Raw genomic sequence first — 16,410 nt, 5'->3', positions numbered from 1 at the left:
AAATAAATGTAAGAATGAAAGCAGCACTGAGGTTTATGTCCTTTATTCAAAATAAATAAATAAATAAATAAATAAATAAATAAAATGAACAATCTGAAATATCTAAATAAGAACTAAACAGTATTCTAATGTTTAAAAAAGGCCTGTTATTAAATGTTTTTTTTTTATGCAAAAGGGTTCATTTATAATGCCTCAAAGTGTCTTGCAAAAACATGGAAAAGGAGGTAGAAAAGAAGAAAAAGAACAGAAGAGAGAAATGAGACATTGGAAGAGCGTGGGCAGTAATTACACATCTGTCCCATCCTAATTACCGTCATGTGAGAGGGAAATTGTGCTGTTACCCAGAACACGGGCCTTTACACAGATCACAATTCTGGCCTGTGTGGCTAAGCAGGAAGCTCGACACACGGACGCACAACACACCACAATTCCCTGAGAACAAACAAAGCCGTGGCTTTTTTAGCAATGGAAAGGAAGACGCTGGTTAGCGAGAAACCAGACGCACATTTATCTGATTTGTAGTGATCTTTGGCTCTTAATGAATGTGTCAGATGCTTTTACTTGTTTTTGGAAAAAGTCAATTTAGGCAGCGCTTAATTCCTTTCACAAACAAGCCACACTTACTCACTAACACACACACACACACACACACACACACACACACACACACACACACACACACACACAGACGCACACCTGCTGGATGTGCAGAACCCTTGTGAGAAAAATAAATGTCTGTCTGTCTGTCTACTATCTGTAAATATCTTCGTCTGTCAGTATCTTTCCGTCTGTCCGTCTCTTTCCGTCTGTCCGTATCTGTTCGTATCTCTTTCTGTCTGTCCGTATTTGTCCGTATCTTTCCGCCCCTCCGTGTCTTTCCGCCCCTCCGCCTGTCCGTATCTTTTTCCGCCCCTCCGCCTGTCCGTATCTTTTTCCGCCCCTCCGCCTGTCCGTATCTTTTTCCGCCCCCCCGCCTGTCCGTATCTTTTTCCGCCCCCCGCCTGTCTGTATCTTTTTCCGCCCCTCCGCCTGTCCGTATCTTTCCGTCCCTCCACCTGTCAGTATCTTTCCGTCCCTCCACCTGTCCTTGTCTTTCAGTCTGTCTGTAAACATTTGTATCCATCCGCCCGTCCATCAATACAGTCTAAAATAAAAAAAAATCATCTAGTCATCCCGAGTTTGTTTCCTGTCGTGTATAATGAATTATGGGACTGCCTTTGCAAAAGAGGACATTAAGGACATGCTCAATACCCCCTTTTCATCTGTCCTTAGTTACTTAATGCTTCCTCCAACGTTAGGTCCATTTTGCACTGATTAGAATGGAAAGAATCAATAAAACACAATTAATTTGCTCGATGCTTTAAAATCACGCTGCACAAAACGCACATTTCCTGGAGGACGCGTGGGAGGAGCTGAGAGCATACATAGAGGAGGGAGGAGGATCTCTGCCTGTTTATAACTGCTGTGATGTTCAGAGGAACTTTCTACCCGTTGACTGTTTACCGGTCTACCATTCTCTTTGTCTTGACCCAAAGAAAGAGGAAACATGTCGCTTGTTTCTGAGAAACCACAAAGTGCAAACTCCTGTTTAGTTATTGCATATATACGTGGAGTAAAGCTTGTGTGTTCGAACTCATGCAGTAATAATAAATCCATATTCCATTAACAGTTCTGCATGTTTAGGAGTTGACTCTGTGCTTTTGGTGAACTAGCAGATGCTTCTTTTCCACCGGAAAGAACCGGGTGCTGGATCAGAGCTAGCGCTGGTGCTGGTTCAAAGTTGGTTCCACTGGCGAACCTTCTAGGAACCGGTTTGCCTTTCCACCGGCTAGAGAGCCGTCACAGCGCCGAGTCTGACGTCACTGTATACGCGTCACGTGTCCCAGCAACGTTAGCGCAGCAGCGACAAACACAAACAACAACAATGGCGGATATTGCTTTACTGTTAATGCTCATGGCTTTGCGAACCTACATTGGCATCCAAACGCGGCGAATAAAACGTGTACGTGCGGCTCCGTGTAATCTGTTATTTTATCGTTAACAGAGAAAAAAAATTTTGCCTTAGCATTTAGCTACCTACTATCATGTGTGCTGATAATATATCATATCGCAGTAAAGTAAAAGTGTATTAAACATTAGTATACTTAAGGTACATTATCAAACGCGCTAACAGTAGCCCCGCCCACAGCCCTAGACGTAAGCGGTTCTTAAGTCTAGACCAGCAACGTTTTGGTGCTACTTAAGAACCACTGTTCCTGGTTCGGAGCAGGTGCTTTGGCTGTCAAAGCAGAAAGAACTGGTTCTAAATTAGGCTCCGAACCAGCACTCGAACTGCCTCGGTGGAAAAGGGGCAAGAGAGACGTGAATGAAGAACTTTTTTCCTAGTGGTGTAGACAGCAGTGTGTACGGACTGACCACTGTGCAAAAACAGCGACCACATCAATAATCTCTCTGTTGTGGAACAATAACAGACGTGTTGCCAATAACAGCGATGTTCAAATTGCTAGTTATCACAGAGAACACCTCTCACCCTCTAAACCACATGCTAGTTGGACTGAGGAGTCGTTTTGGCTGGAGCCTGATTCTACCCCAGTGCAAAAGTGCACCTTATAAACTCTTCTGTAACGTCTAGACCGGGGGTCTGGCTCTTTCATCCCTCTGCTGCGGCTCCCTGTAGATTTGGAAAATAAATATTTAATTGAAATTTATTTCATTTTAGTTAGTTAGGTTTTTAAAAAAAATTGTAATTCTAAATTCTAAGATTATGATGCTCTTGTAACATTAAAATAAACCGTGTTTAATTTTTCTGTCGCTCAGAATACGCGTCGTAACCGCCGACTTGCGAAATCCGACACACACAGAAGCAGACGCATTTTGGTTCGCTGCAGCCGGAAAGTTAAAAGTTTGATGTCATGAATACGAAGAGGACTCGATTAGACATTGGACATTTTACTTGAAAGTAACCTTCAACCTAGAATCTTTTTTGTTAAGGTTAGTTCGAACTGTTCAAAATATTTTTGGTTGCTTGCAGAAATAAAATTTTGTTTACTCGGTAGAAGTTCATTTATTTCATAAATGAACACTCACTCACTCATTGTCTACCGCTTATCTGAACTTCTCGGGTCACGGGGAGCCTGTGCCTATCTCAGGCGTCATCGGGCATCGAGGCAGGATACACCCTGGACGGAGTGCCAACCCATCACAGGGCACACACACACACACACACACACACACACACACACACACACTACGGACAATTTTCCAGAGATGCCAATCAACCTACCATGCATGTCTTTGGACCGAGGGAGGAAACCGGAGTACCCGGAGGAAACCCCCGAGGCACGGGGAGAACATGCAAACTCCACACACACAAGAACATGCTAACCACTAAGTCCCGCCCCCCCATAAATGAACACACTACAGTTTTTTCTCTACTTTCCATTAAGGTAAAAAAAAAACCAAAAAAAAAAAAAAAAAACGATATATGAGGTTATATATTTACTTTAGATGTCAAAAGGGTTTTGTGGCTCCCTGTGGGAAATGGGTCCAAATAGCTCTTTGAGTGTTTAAGGTTGCCGACCCCTGGTCTATAGAGGGACCTTTGACCTTTAAAGATTTTAGAGAACTAGATAGCCACGCTCGTTCCGTTATAACATGAAGGACGATTCGTAACTAATCTACATCTGTGTATAGATTAATTACTGTATTTCTACTGTATATCTTTTATCCATTGTGTTGTATGGCTGCTCATGCAAAACAAATTCCCCAGATGGGATTAATAAAGTATCCATCCATCCATCCATCCATCCATCCATCCATCCATCCTTTATTTTGGTACATAGAGAAAGGGAAAAATAATGCATACACTATTTACCGTTCGGAACGAATGGGATAACTTTGCCTTGTGTGAATGTGATTAGTAGTAATATTTTAAAAGAGTTTATCATCGTTACAGCTTTATTTATCAGTTTAATGCTGTGTGATGCACAGGGCACTGACATTCCAGAGACCGGGAGAGGAGACTCGTCCGACATGTTATCCCCTTGGCAACACGAACGCACGCTGAGAGCGTTTGATTAACATCGAGTCGTTAACGGGTCGTAAATGCCAGCGGTATAAAAAGAAAAAAAAATCTATCCTCCTAATGAAGTGAGGACTAGTGAGGACGTGTGTACGTCACATACCAGCTTCTTCGCTCGATGTAACATCAGACTTGAGGAAATCAAGGTATGAGATTAAAAGTAAAAGAGGTTGAACTCATCAGGTGGACGTTTGCACTTAAACGGTCAGGAAAGTGACGCGTACAGTCAGATTTTGAATCAGGACGTAAAAGCACAGTGTGTTCGAGGAGTAAAATACGACCGCGTAGTTTGGTGTACGCAGATCGATCTGACAAATCGCAATGGCGACTTCAACAGCGCTGTGATGCAACACGTTACTGTCAGTAATGACCTACGTATCGCACTCGCGTACGCAGGACCACTGGGTCATATTAACCGAGTAGCGAGTCACGTCTGAAGCTCCATTCTACATCATTTGAAATGGCGAAGCTGAAATGATATCAGAGGAAGAGAGAATCCGAGTCCACAGAGTCATGACGACGTTCGTTATACGTCCCTGCTCAGGCGCATCTAGTATTATTTCTCACAGAGCACGTTATTACTGGCAGGAATCTTCGACCCAGAAGACACGGTGTGCCCAAGACGGATTCCCGACTCCCAAACCCCAGTGAACACCTTTGGGACGGACGCCAGACCTCCTCGCCCTACAGCGGTGTCTGACCATTTAACTGAGCGAACACAAATCCCCACTTTCGTCCCCAGAATCTTCCCAGAAGTGTGGACGACATCTTTAACGGGATGTTCAGGTGTCCGTAACCTTTTGGCCGTATAGAGTGGATGAACATTGCACTCGTTCGATGCCCCATGAATCACCACAACTTAAATAATCTGTTCCACCCAATTTGGAGTCTAAGGGTGCTGCGTATAAGGCTTTTATATATAGAACACACTCAGGCTGTGATGTAGATCAAGATAAACGTCGTGCCCTACTCGCTCGTCGCCAAGCTTTCCCTTCAGTCTGTTCCAAGTCTAGTTAATGGAACAGATAAATCAGGCTCTGTACGACAGAACCACGGTACGTTGGGCTAAAGAGGCACGTCGTGTTATTAGTACCAAAGGTGATGCAAAGTGCAGGTACAAGATTCAGTGCTTTTTTTTTTGGAGTGGAATTAAGTTAAACACCCATGAAAGTGCATGAGAAAGGGCATGACACTCTCTGACATTATTAATATTCCCCACAGGTCTTGGCTACAGTCACTTTTGCACCATGTGTGTCTGTGGCTGTCTGCCAAGAGCGCTGATGTGTGTACACAGGACGTTCGGAGACCGTAAACAGAACGAACCCGGCTGCTGGCTCGAGGCTGTTGTGATTAAATACATACGGGATTTTATGAGGGATTCCCTCATACAAAAAAAAATAAATAAATAGATAAAAATTTCCCATGCTCATCCCACACAAGTGTCAAAGTCCCAAGACCTTTATTTTAGTATTGCACTTTGTTCAGGTTTTACAACAGTTCCATATTATATTATACGCTTTCTACCTTCATAGTCCGAAGGTTAAATCTTGGATGAAGTGGTGGAGAAAGAATATGATAGCTTTCATTCAGGTCTGCTTTCTGCTATACGCCTTTGCTCTGGGTCACGATCGCACGTTGGCTTCGTCTTTTAGGTTATGTATCGGCTCAGATGGTCAGAGTTCATTGCCCTGCTACCGTTTGCAATGTAAATGCATTTGCAAAGCATGTTGCTGCTGGTGCGGCTGTTGCTCGGTGCAAAAGCATGTCGGTCGTGGACGCGTTCTCGGTAGGTGCGATGTGTAGGTCTACTTTCTTTATGAACAGCAGCTTGTGGTTTAGTTCACTGTTAAACAGTCAGTGTGTCCAACACTTTCTCTTGTGTGAAGTGAAGAAGACAAAGAACCGCACCGTGCCATGCCAATAAGAACCCAGTAAGTGCAAGGTTTTACTTCCTGAAGTCTTTTTATAGGTGAATGGTACAAAGCGCCGACGCTGGAGACGTCTTACAGGATCGTTGACGACTCGACTGAATCGGTGAATGTGCATTTTTCTCTGTTTATTATTAGTCTTATGATGTAGAAAGTCTACCGTACAAATCAATAGAATATAAAAGGATAGAAACGATATTGTGTATTAGAACAAACACTTTAATATAAACCTGTGACTTGAACTACAGTCAGAACGACCAGCAGAGCTGCTGTTACACCCAAACAGATTCAGCATGCTATTCATTCACTCATCTTCTACCGCTTATCTGAACTTCTCGGGTCACGGGGAGCCTGTGCCTATCTCAGGCGTCATCGGGCATCGAGGCAGAATACACCTTGGACGGAGTGCCAACCCATCGCAGGGCACACACACACTCATTCACTCGCACACTACGGACAATTTTCCAGAGATGCCAATCAACCTTTGGGGAAGGAAACCGAAACGAAACCCCCAAGGCACAGGGAGAACATGCAAACTCCACACACTCAAGGCGGAGGCGGGAATCGAACCCCTAACCCTGGAGGTGTGAGGCGAACATGCTAACCACTAAGCCACCGTGCCCCCCTTCATTCAGTAACAATCACTGAAACTCAAGTCTTTTGAAGGCACCAAATGAAAGACAGTGTTGAGCAACCAGCAAAGTGATGAAGTAATCATTTTTAAAGCAAGAACCCTGGACAACCGGTCAGCCTGCCTTTCCACACCTACAGATGGAGAACAAAGCAGAAGTCATTGATGTACGACAGAGAATCGTTACCTCAGGGCTTTCGACTGAGACCGACGGAAACCTTTTACCTTCAAACTTTGTATTCTTGGCTGTCAGGAGTAGAAACCAATACCATCGTCTGCAATTGGAACATCTTCTGCTTCCTGACAGCTGGAACTCGTCTGTTCGTTCTCCTCTGACCTCTCTTATCAACAAGACTTTTCCAGAAGCACGATGCGTGGACTTCCACACACAATTCTACATAAACTCTAGAGATTATTCCATGATAAAATCTCAGATCGGCATTTCCTGAAACTGACACCAGCAACTCGATCACATTTTTTTAAAAATTCACATATGATCATCATATGAAGGAGTTACGATTCCTGCACAGATTGCTGTGATGACCCTGATTAAGCAGTAAGCAACACGCTGGAGATCAGCTCATAAAATCGTCCAGCTGGGCTCATTATATTACTCTGTGTAATAGCTTGCAAACCAAGTGTGTAAAACTGAGCAGGATGAAGACAGGACACGATGAAGGCATGGATATGATCTCTCGGGTGTTCTTGCAAATCTGTTTGGCTGCTTTGATGAGACTTCATCTGCTAACGTGCCCTCGTACGAGTCTTTCACGTGTGAATGAGCACTGAGAGATTTTAAGAAACGACCGTTAGAAATCTGATGGGAAGAAAACCGGGGAGACGACGACATAAACGCACAAGCGATCCTTCATCCTGACACCAAACGAGACCAATTTCTGGAACGCCAAACCCGGTATTAAGCATTGCCTTGCACCCGAGAAAGAAGTGCTCGATTGGGTAACAAAAGAAGGGGGGGAAAAGAATAAGTGTCACAGAGAGTGTAGTGCGGCTGTGCTTAGAAATGAAACAGACTTTTACAGACAGACTTTTAACCTTCACCGGTCTGTTTGGAGGTCTTAATAAGGTGCACACTGTACTTGTACTGACAGAATAGACTACAGACCCCCAGCAGACGCAAAGAAAGTGAGTAAAAGATCTAGTGAAGGAGGATCTCTGCATGTCTCCTTTCTCTCAAATCATTCTCTCAGTAAAAACACTGCTGCGCTATTCTCTGTAGACTCTCGCCTCGGGCTAAATACGTACAAGCCTGATGGATTCAGTCATGGGTCATCAGTGTGAGGAGAAGTTCAGGGCGAGAAGAGTAGATGAGAGCGGGCGTGGATAGAAAGACACTGAGGCAATACAGAGAAAAAGCAAACAGACTAAGGTGCTATGAGAGAACGAGAAACACAATGTGAAAGGGAACGAGTGAGAGGCAGAAAAAGCCAAAGTAAACAAAACAAAAATAGAGAAAGATGCAGGCTACCAGAGACACAGGCAGACACACACACAGAGAGAGAGAGAGAGAGAGAGAGAGAGAGAGAGAGAGAGAGAGAGAGAGAGAAAGAAACAGACAGAGAAAGAAAGACACACAGACAGATCGACAGACAGAGAGAGACACAAAGACAGACAGACCTTCAGGGCAGACAGACAGACAGAGAGAGAGAGAGAGAGAGAGAGAGAGAGACAGAGAGACTACCAGAGAGATAGACAGAGAGACCGACATTCAGAGTAGACAGAGAGAGACAGACAGAGAGAGAGAGACAGAGAGAGACTACCAGAGAGACAGACAGACAGACCGACCGACCTTCAAAGCTGGCAGTGAAACAGACAGAGAGAGACAACCAGAGAGACAGACAGACCGACCGACCTTCGAAGCTGGCAGTGAATCATACAGACAGAGAGAGAGAGAGAGAGAGAGAGAGAGAGAGAGAGAGAGAGAGAGACAGACTACCAGAGAGACTGACTACCAGAGAGACAGACCTTCGAAGCTGACAGTGAATCAGACAGACAGAGAGAGAGAGAGAGAGAGACTACCAGAGAGACAGACAGACAGACAGACCGACCGACCTTCGCAGCTAGCAGTGAATCAGACAGACAGAGAGAGAGAGAGAGAGAGAGAGAGAGAGAGAGAGAGAGAGAGAGACAGACTACCAGAGAGACACACAGACAGGACTTCAGTGCTGGCAGTGAGTCAGACAAAGAGAGAGAGAGAGAGCAGATAAATGAAAGCGAGGTCTATATTAAATTAAGTGGACACATTTCTGGGAGTAATATTAGAGAAAAGACTGCAATATTTTGCTGAGGGAAAATCAAAGCCGTCTGTTTTCCATCACAGCCCAGACGCTGCCGGTTTTTTTTCCTACATTCAATTACCTGTTCCATCACGCAGCCTTAGAATCAGAGCTCATCCCTGATGTCCAGGTAAACAACTGATTAAAAATGCATTGCTGTTGGAAATGCCAAAAGGTTAGAGAGGCGTGCGACACGCTTGGCTGATGACACACTGTAGAGGTGTGAGGTGTGTTTTTTACCTCGTTATTATACTGCAGAAGCGTGATGGTAATGCGCTGATGTAAACCAGATGAAGATGATATGGATTTATTTCACACTCACTCAAAAAAAAAAAAAAAAAAAAAGATTCTATTTATCGTCATTAGACAGGATCTCACACGTTTGGGTTATTTTTAATAACCATGAGCTGAAAAGCAGCGGCAAAGCTGTCAAAGTTATATGCAGTGGATTAATGCAAAAAAGAGACGGACATAAAAATTAAAAAAAAGAGTAATAATCTTATAGTAATAATCTTATAGCTCTTGCAGGCAAGTCTTAAGGCAGCTGGGATTTGTGTCCCGTTAGACAAAGTGACATGTTTTAAAGACACAGTCACCTGTTCAATAATACACGAGGAGGACAAAAGGGAGCGATTTTCCACACAGAGATCTCCAAAGCTCTTTTTAATGGGCAGATCTCGTTTATCATGTAACGCAGTCAGAACAGCTGCTCTCGCAAAAGTGACCTTACAGTCATGTAGAAGTTGTACACTTTCCTATCGGAGTAACTGATCTAACAAAGCGTGTGTTTAAGCTAAATATAAAAATTATATTAGCGTCGGAGTGACTGCTCAGTCTTTCTTTCTTTCTTTTTAAATAAACAAAATGAATGATTTTAATCCAAGAAGATTTATACCTGATATACAACAGTCTTTTATTTTGTACTGAGAAAAAGGTGAGGTGAAAATCCGCAGTGTGAAATCAGCAGTTACACACAGACATGAAGGAAAAAAGAAAGAGAGAAAGAAGAATAAACAAAAAAGAAAGAAAGAACAAAAGAAAAGAAAGAAAAAGAAAGAATAAACAAAAGAAAAGAAAAAGAAAGAAAGAAAGAAAGAAAGATAGAAAGAGAGAAAAAGAAAGAATAAACAAAATAAAAGAAAAAGAAAGAAAAGAAAGAACAAAAAAAGAACCAAAAGAAAGAACAAAAGAAAAAAGAAAACAAAAAAGAAAGAAAGAACGAAAAGAAAGAAAGAACAAAAGAAAGAACAAAAAAAGAAAGAACAAAGAAAGAAAGAACAAAAGAACGAAAGAAAGAATAAAAAGAACGAAAGAAAGAGAACAAAAGAAAGAAAGAACAACAGAAAAGAAAGAACAAAAAAGAAAGAAAGAAAGAACAAAAGAAAAGAAAGAACAAAAAAGAAAGAAAGAGAAAGAAAGAAAGAAAGAAAGAAAGAAATAAAGAATAAAGAAAAATAAAAAAAAATAAAGAAATAAAGAACAAAATAAAAAACAAAATAACAAAAGAAATAACTAAAAAAATAAATAAAAAAAATAACAAATAAAAAATAAATAAATAAATAAAGAAAGAAATAAATAAAGAAAGAAAGAAAGAAAGAAAGAACAAAAGAAAGAACAAAAGAAAGAAAGAAAGAAAGAAAGAGAACAAGAAAAAAGAAAGAAAGAAAAAGAACAAGAAAAAAGAAAGAACAAAAGAAAGAAAGAAAGAAAAAGAAAAAAGAAAGAACAAAAGAAAGAAAGAAAGAACAAAAGAAAAGAAAGAACAGAAGAAAGAAAAAAAAGACAATAAAAAGCTAGAATAAACAGCAGATAAAAGCCCACAGCTCAGTGTAAAGTTTGTGACAGAAGCACAAGCAGCTCTGAGGTAAAATCCTGTCCTGTCAGTAGCATTAGCAGCCGGCAGGCCTTCAGTACACAGTAAACTCTACAGAGCTCTAATACTGAGTGCTGACCGCGGCATCAGAGACAAAACTCACACACATCACTGAGAGGATCAGTACTAACTATTTCTAGGCCCATCATCTTGTGTACTTCACTATTATCCCTGCGTATTGACACTGGTCGGTCGGCGCTGTTTTTTGTTTACTGTATTTTGTGTACTGTCTTTCCTGTATTTTGTGTACTGTCTTTTCTGTATTTTGTGTACTGTCTTTCCTGTATTTTGTGTATTGTCTTGTAACCTTTTGTCTGCACTGTCTTGTCTGTCTTGTCCTGCACTGTCTTGTCTGTCTTATCCTGCACTGTTTGCACCAGGTTGCACAGCTGCACTTTATGTGGCTAAGACTACTTACTAAGTCCTTAGCCCTGTCTTTGTTTTATGTAGCACCATGATCCTGGAGAAACGTTGTCTTATGTTACTGTGTACTGCAACAGCTATATACGGTTTAAATGACAATAAAAGCTTCTTGACTTGACTTGTATGTCAGATGGCAGTCTGCGTATCATGCAGCCTTTATTGTGTCACTTGTGCAGGTCCTCAGAAATGAGTACAACACTTCCTCATGGTGCAACACCAACATAAAGCTTATCATGAGAATCTAGCCTTGTGTCTCACATGGCATACTTCACTATTAATCTAGAGCATTATTCGGATTATTCATTATTAACTTTTTTTCTATTACGGTTAATGTTCGAGTTATAAAAACCTCTTCAACCTGCGAGTCTGTCTTTGAGTGACGTTCTTATGGATTGTCTAGTTTAAGAACCAATTAATTTGAATGCAGGGTGAAGGTTTTAGATTTGAGGTCATGACAACAATCACGACTGTATGAGGAAGTTTTAAAGAGAAACAAAGCTTAGCATTGTGTATACAACCGGCTAAAAGGTAAATCCGTGGCTTTTGGCATCACATTACACCTTCCAGATGTACATAAGATAAGCAGGTGAGTATGTGAACAAAGCCACGAGCGAGGCAGCTGCATGTCCTCATGGTGAAAGTGAACTTTATTGGCAAATCACGTTGTTTGCAGTTGGCCAGATGGTAAGACAAGGAAATATTTGCCTATTTACAAATCTCCAAGTGAACCAAAAGCAAACCCTCTAAAAGGTACGTTAGCATAGGGAGTGAATTTATTTCTCCAAGTCACCATACTATGAAATCAACAGTAATTAACACAAATCTGTGTTTTGCAAAGAGCTGACAAATAAAAAAACCAAACATCTTTCGATCGATCAGAATAGAGCGTTCATCGACACCGTGATGTAAACGTGCAATATCCTCTCGGTGTATGTGCAACGCCACACTTCCTTTCCTCTGTGTGTTTTAATTCTACATGACCTTCATGTTGTTTTTAGTTCACGAGAACTTCCTTGTGCTCATGAGTTTCAATGCAAGACAAGACGGTACATAGTTATCATAACGTCGCAGAATTATTAAATGATAGAGAAAACATGGTTCTCTTTAACTGGGACCAAAATGAAAAACTGTGTCTTTGAAGAGTCACCAACTTTATATACAGCTGTGACAAGAACATTGCAAACTCCTACCAGTAAAGGCAAGTCATTTCTTCCTATATTAGCTGTACTCATGTTTGACACATGAATTAAAACTGAAAAGGGATTTGGCTGAATGCCCATTGCGATAACGTCCCACAATGCATCTTGGCCCAAAAGGTGTTGGACCACGAGTAGGAAGGTTGTGAGTTTGAATCCCACGTCCACCAACCTGCCACTCCTGGGCCCCTGATCAAGGCCCTTAACCTTAAAATGCTCAGGTGTACAAAATAAGATAAATTTGTCATCTGCATCCTGTAAATGTAACATAAAATTTCTCTCTCTCACTCACTCATTTTCTACCGCTTATCCGAACTACCTCGGGTCACGGGGAGCCTGTGCCTATCTCAGGTGTCATCGGGCATCGAGGCAGGATACACCCTGGACGGAGTGCCAACCAATCACAGGGCAGGCACACACACACACACACACACTACTGACAATTTTTCCAGAGATGCCAATCAACCTACCATGCATGTCTTTGGACCGAGGGAGGAAACCGGAGTACCCGGAGGAAACCCCCGAGGCACGGGGAGAACATGCAAACTCCACACACACAAGGCAGTGGCAGGAATCGAACCCCCAACCCTGGAGGTGTGAGGCGAACGTGCTAACCACTAAGCCACCGTGCCCCCCCCCACAAAATTTCTATTTATGATATTTCTCTATACATAAACACCACTGATAGTGTATGAACATTTGAACAAAGGGCCAGAGTTTCAATTCATCAAGCCAAGCTTTCTTTAGGAATAAGCCACAAGCTGTAGTGCTAAAGAAGTGCAACAGGTCACAAGCGCTTATTAATAATGAACAAACACTGAATTATTTATGCAACTCGTAGCACAGCTTGATTTAATTTCGAGACAAGGCAAGTAGAGATAAGAATAAAGCCGAGGCACCGTGCCGAGAAAGAATTGCCTCATTTTATGTCCTTCTATTAAACAAACAGAGGTTTGCTTTGGTGAAAAGTGATTCAGGGTTTCAACTGAGATCTTGACCAAGTGGCTCTCACAAGTACAGATTGGAGTACAATGGAAACGGTGATTATTCTGACTCATGAAACGCTGTTTAATTGTCTGGACCGCTTAACTATCGGAAAAAGGAGTGGGCTGGACTTCAGGTCTCTCGCAACGCAGGTTAATCACAAGACAGACAAGTAGCAGCTGAGTCATAGATCAAACCCCTGCTGCTTTGTGAGAATAATGAGCATGTCGAAGTAGGTGTGCGTTTATTTGAATACGTTGTGGACCTGTTCACGCCCAGATCAGACGTACAGAACGGCGTTGTAGAAATGTACGCAATGCAAATAAAGCGCGTGACAAACGGCCGAGGCTTTTGGCTATCTCACCTGGAAATCTACTTTGTGCTGTCGAATACGGCAAACAATGACTAGGCTACTGTCGGATCAGCGAAACATGAGGAGTTGCTCACAGAACAAACTGGTGCATGATAGCAAGCAGCAACTATGTGGGGGGGAAAAAAGACACAATTTGTATATCTGCCTCGAGATCTGTAAAAATGTGTCACGACATGGATCATCTGTATTACATGGGCTTTCCCTAACAGTGTTTCACATACTTCCATTACTCGAATACGGGTTAGAAAACCACCGACGATTCAATATTGATCACAATTAACTATACTTTTAAGCACGCTTATTATTTTACTATCCAGCAGGTGGTAATGATTAAAATCTGTGGTCGTATGTGGCACAGGGCTGACAGCACATTTCTCAGAAGTATGAGCAGAAGTGGAAAAAGATTCAGAGGCAAAGATGATATATCACAGAGGAAGCATGTGTTTGCCATCACCCACCACGATTGGTGGTTGTTAAAGCAGCTTGTGGGTGAGAATTAACAGGGGATGGAGATCAAATAAATGGAAAAAACAATATTGTATATGTGTACACCCAGGGCTGGGCGATATGGCTGAAAACTGTATCGCGATATCGGTGTTTCGTATCGGTCGATATCGATAATTATTTATCTTTTTTATGACTCGTTTAAAATAAGGACAAGGAGAAAAATATATTACATTTAAACATTTTTATTGTAAACTTAACCTTCCTCTGATCAGAATCCCCTCAGTTATTAAGACAGAAATGTTAACAACCAGGAAACCTCAAATAATTATAATGTAAACATAAGTCTAAAGTCACAATGAACACTTAACAATTATCTCAACATTTCAGGTGCAAAATGAAAGAAAATGTAATAAATGCTTAATAAAGTGTAATAAAATAGTGCAAGGTGTTAAATATAAACATAGAAACCTGAGAATTTAGTGCAAGTTTAGTGCTATTGCATAATTTGCAGACGACGTTGTTGTGACTACGGTCAGACTAATAATACCCAAAAAGCTGAATTTTCCTCTTAATTACAATTTCCTCGCTGACTGTGGCTCATTTTCTTATCAGTCGCAGGTTACTGAAGAGGAATTCAGCAGACCAGCACGAGACAACGATATGGCGCAACCAGACATGATACTGTTACATGATTGGCTGTTAGCGTGTCACTCCCTACGTTGCTAGGTTACCAGAGAGCGAGGGCCTTGGTTAATAGCTTGGTTGCTTCGCAACGTCTGTTTTCTTCCGACGAAGAATAAAAAAAAAAAATTGAGCGTTTTATCGAACACATTTTTTCGATCACGTGTCTATCGTGATACATATCGTTATCGTTTTATCGCACAGCCATATGTACACGCTCTATAGTCAGCAAGCTGTATAGAAAAGAGGCACGCCTGTAAAACAGGATTACTCCAGGACCTCATTTAAATTTAATCCTGTCTGAATAGGGCTTAAAGTCAAACTGTGGATCTCTGACAGTCCTGTAGTGTGAAAGTTTACCCACTCAGCTACATCTACCCCACTGTAACCACAGCACTGCGAATAAGATTCACGGTTCTTTATTGCCAGACAACGGTGCACAGAAGAGACATGAGATAGTACGACTTTACATTGGTGCGTTCGGTCCTCAAGAACTAATGACAAAACTGTAGAAGATTCAACCAAGCAAATTTAAGTCAAATGTTTTCCCGTGCTTCTGTAAACACGCACGATTTCCATGGGAGCGGTCATTAGCGTTCAGGGCGTTTATTAGCTTCCCGTGCCATCATCTCACTCACACACTTTAGAAAGACTGCCAGAAAGTGTCATTAAGATCACAATCCAAATTTATTTGGTCATTTACAAAAGTCTGGCTCCGAATGACAGCCATGCCACTATGTCAGGGTGGTAAATATTCCTGACATTTAGCTTTTGTTGAAGTTGCACCCTGCAATTTTATCTGCACATTAGAGCTGAGTGAAGATAAACTATGCTTTGCAAAAACACTTAAATGACCGGGTAGCTGTTTGCACTTTTTTTTTTTTTTAAATAGGATGTTAAACAGTAACCAGGAATGGTCGTTACCCATTAACGGGTTAATTATTAACCGGTAATTGGTTCATTTGCCAGACCAAGCACAAACCTTCATCATAAACATGATTTCTTCTGGAGGTTGGATGCAGTACGTTTGTTCTTGTGTCAGGCATAAAGATTTAAAAAAAGAGCTAGATACAAAGCTTTAAGCTGAAAAAGAAACTATATTAGGCATTTTGCCCGGAGCTGTACGGGTAGAGATAAGGTCAACAAACTGTGGTATTTATATAGTATATTTAAAACTAAATAAGTAAATAAATTAATAATACTTATATAGCATTCTATTCCTGTGTATAAAATGGCAGCCTGCTCACTGGGAGGAAAAGTAGGAGAACTACACAGAACACTGTTATTGTTTGTACAGGTTTAACACACTCCATCACAAACATGTACAAAAACGTTCTTTTTAATATATATCTTTTTAATTTAGCGCTCCAAAATGGGAAGCCGGAGCTTGGAATTGTGCGGTTTGTGTTATGTTTGGTATATAAACTTGTTTCTTATTTTTCGTATATTTTTTTTTCCACTCTTTTAGAAACTGTTTTCTAATTTCTATGTAAAGCACT

At 41.4% G+C, this 16,410-nt stretch overlaps 1 protein-coding gene across 1 annotated transcript in view; it reads right to left on the bottom strand.

Annotated features, from left to right (window-relative positions):
- The window catches only part of slc9a1a (solute carrier family 9 member A1a), a 41,300-nt gene that overhangs the window by 21,551 nt on the left and 3,339 nt on the right, over positions 1-16,410 (bottom strand). The window lies entirely within an intron of this gene.

The sequence above is a fragment of the Tachysurus fulvidraco genome, chromosome 25 (genome assembly GCF_022655615.1).
Source record: "Tachysurus fulvidraco isolate hzauxx_2018 chromosome 25, HZAU_PFXX_2.0, whole genome shotgun sequence".
Lineage (NCBI taxonomy): Eukaryota > Metazoa > Chordata > Actinopteri > Siluriformes > Bagridae > Tachysurus > Tachysurus fulvidraco.
This window is presented reverse-complemented; position numbering and strand designations above follow the sequence as displayed.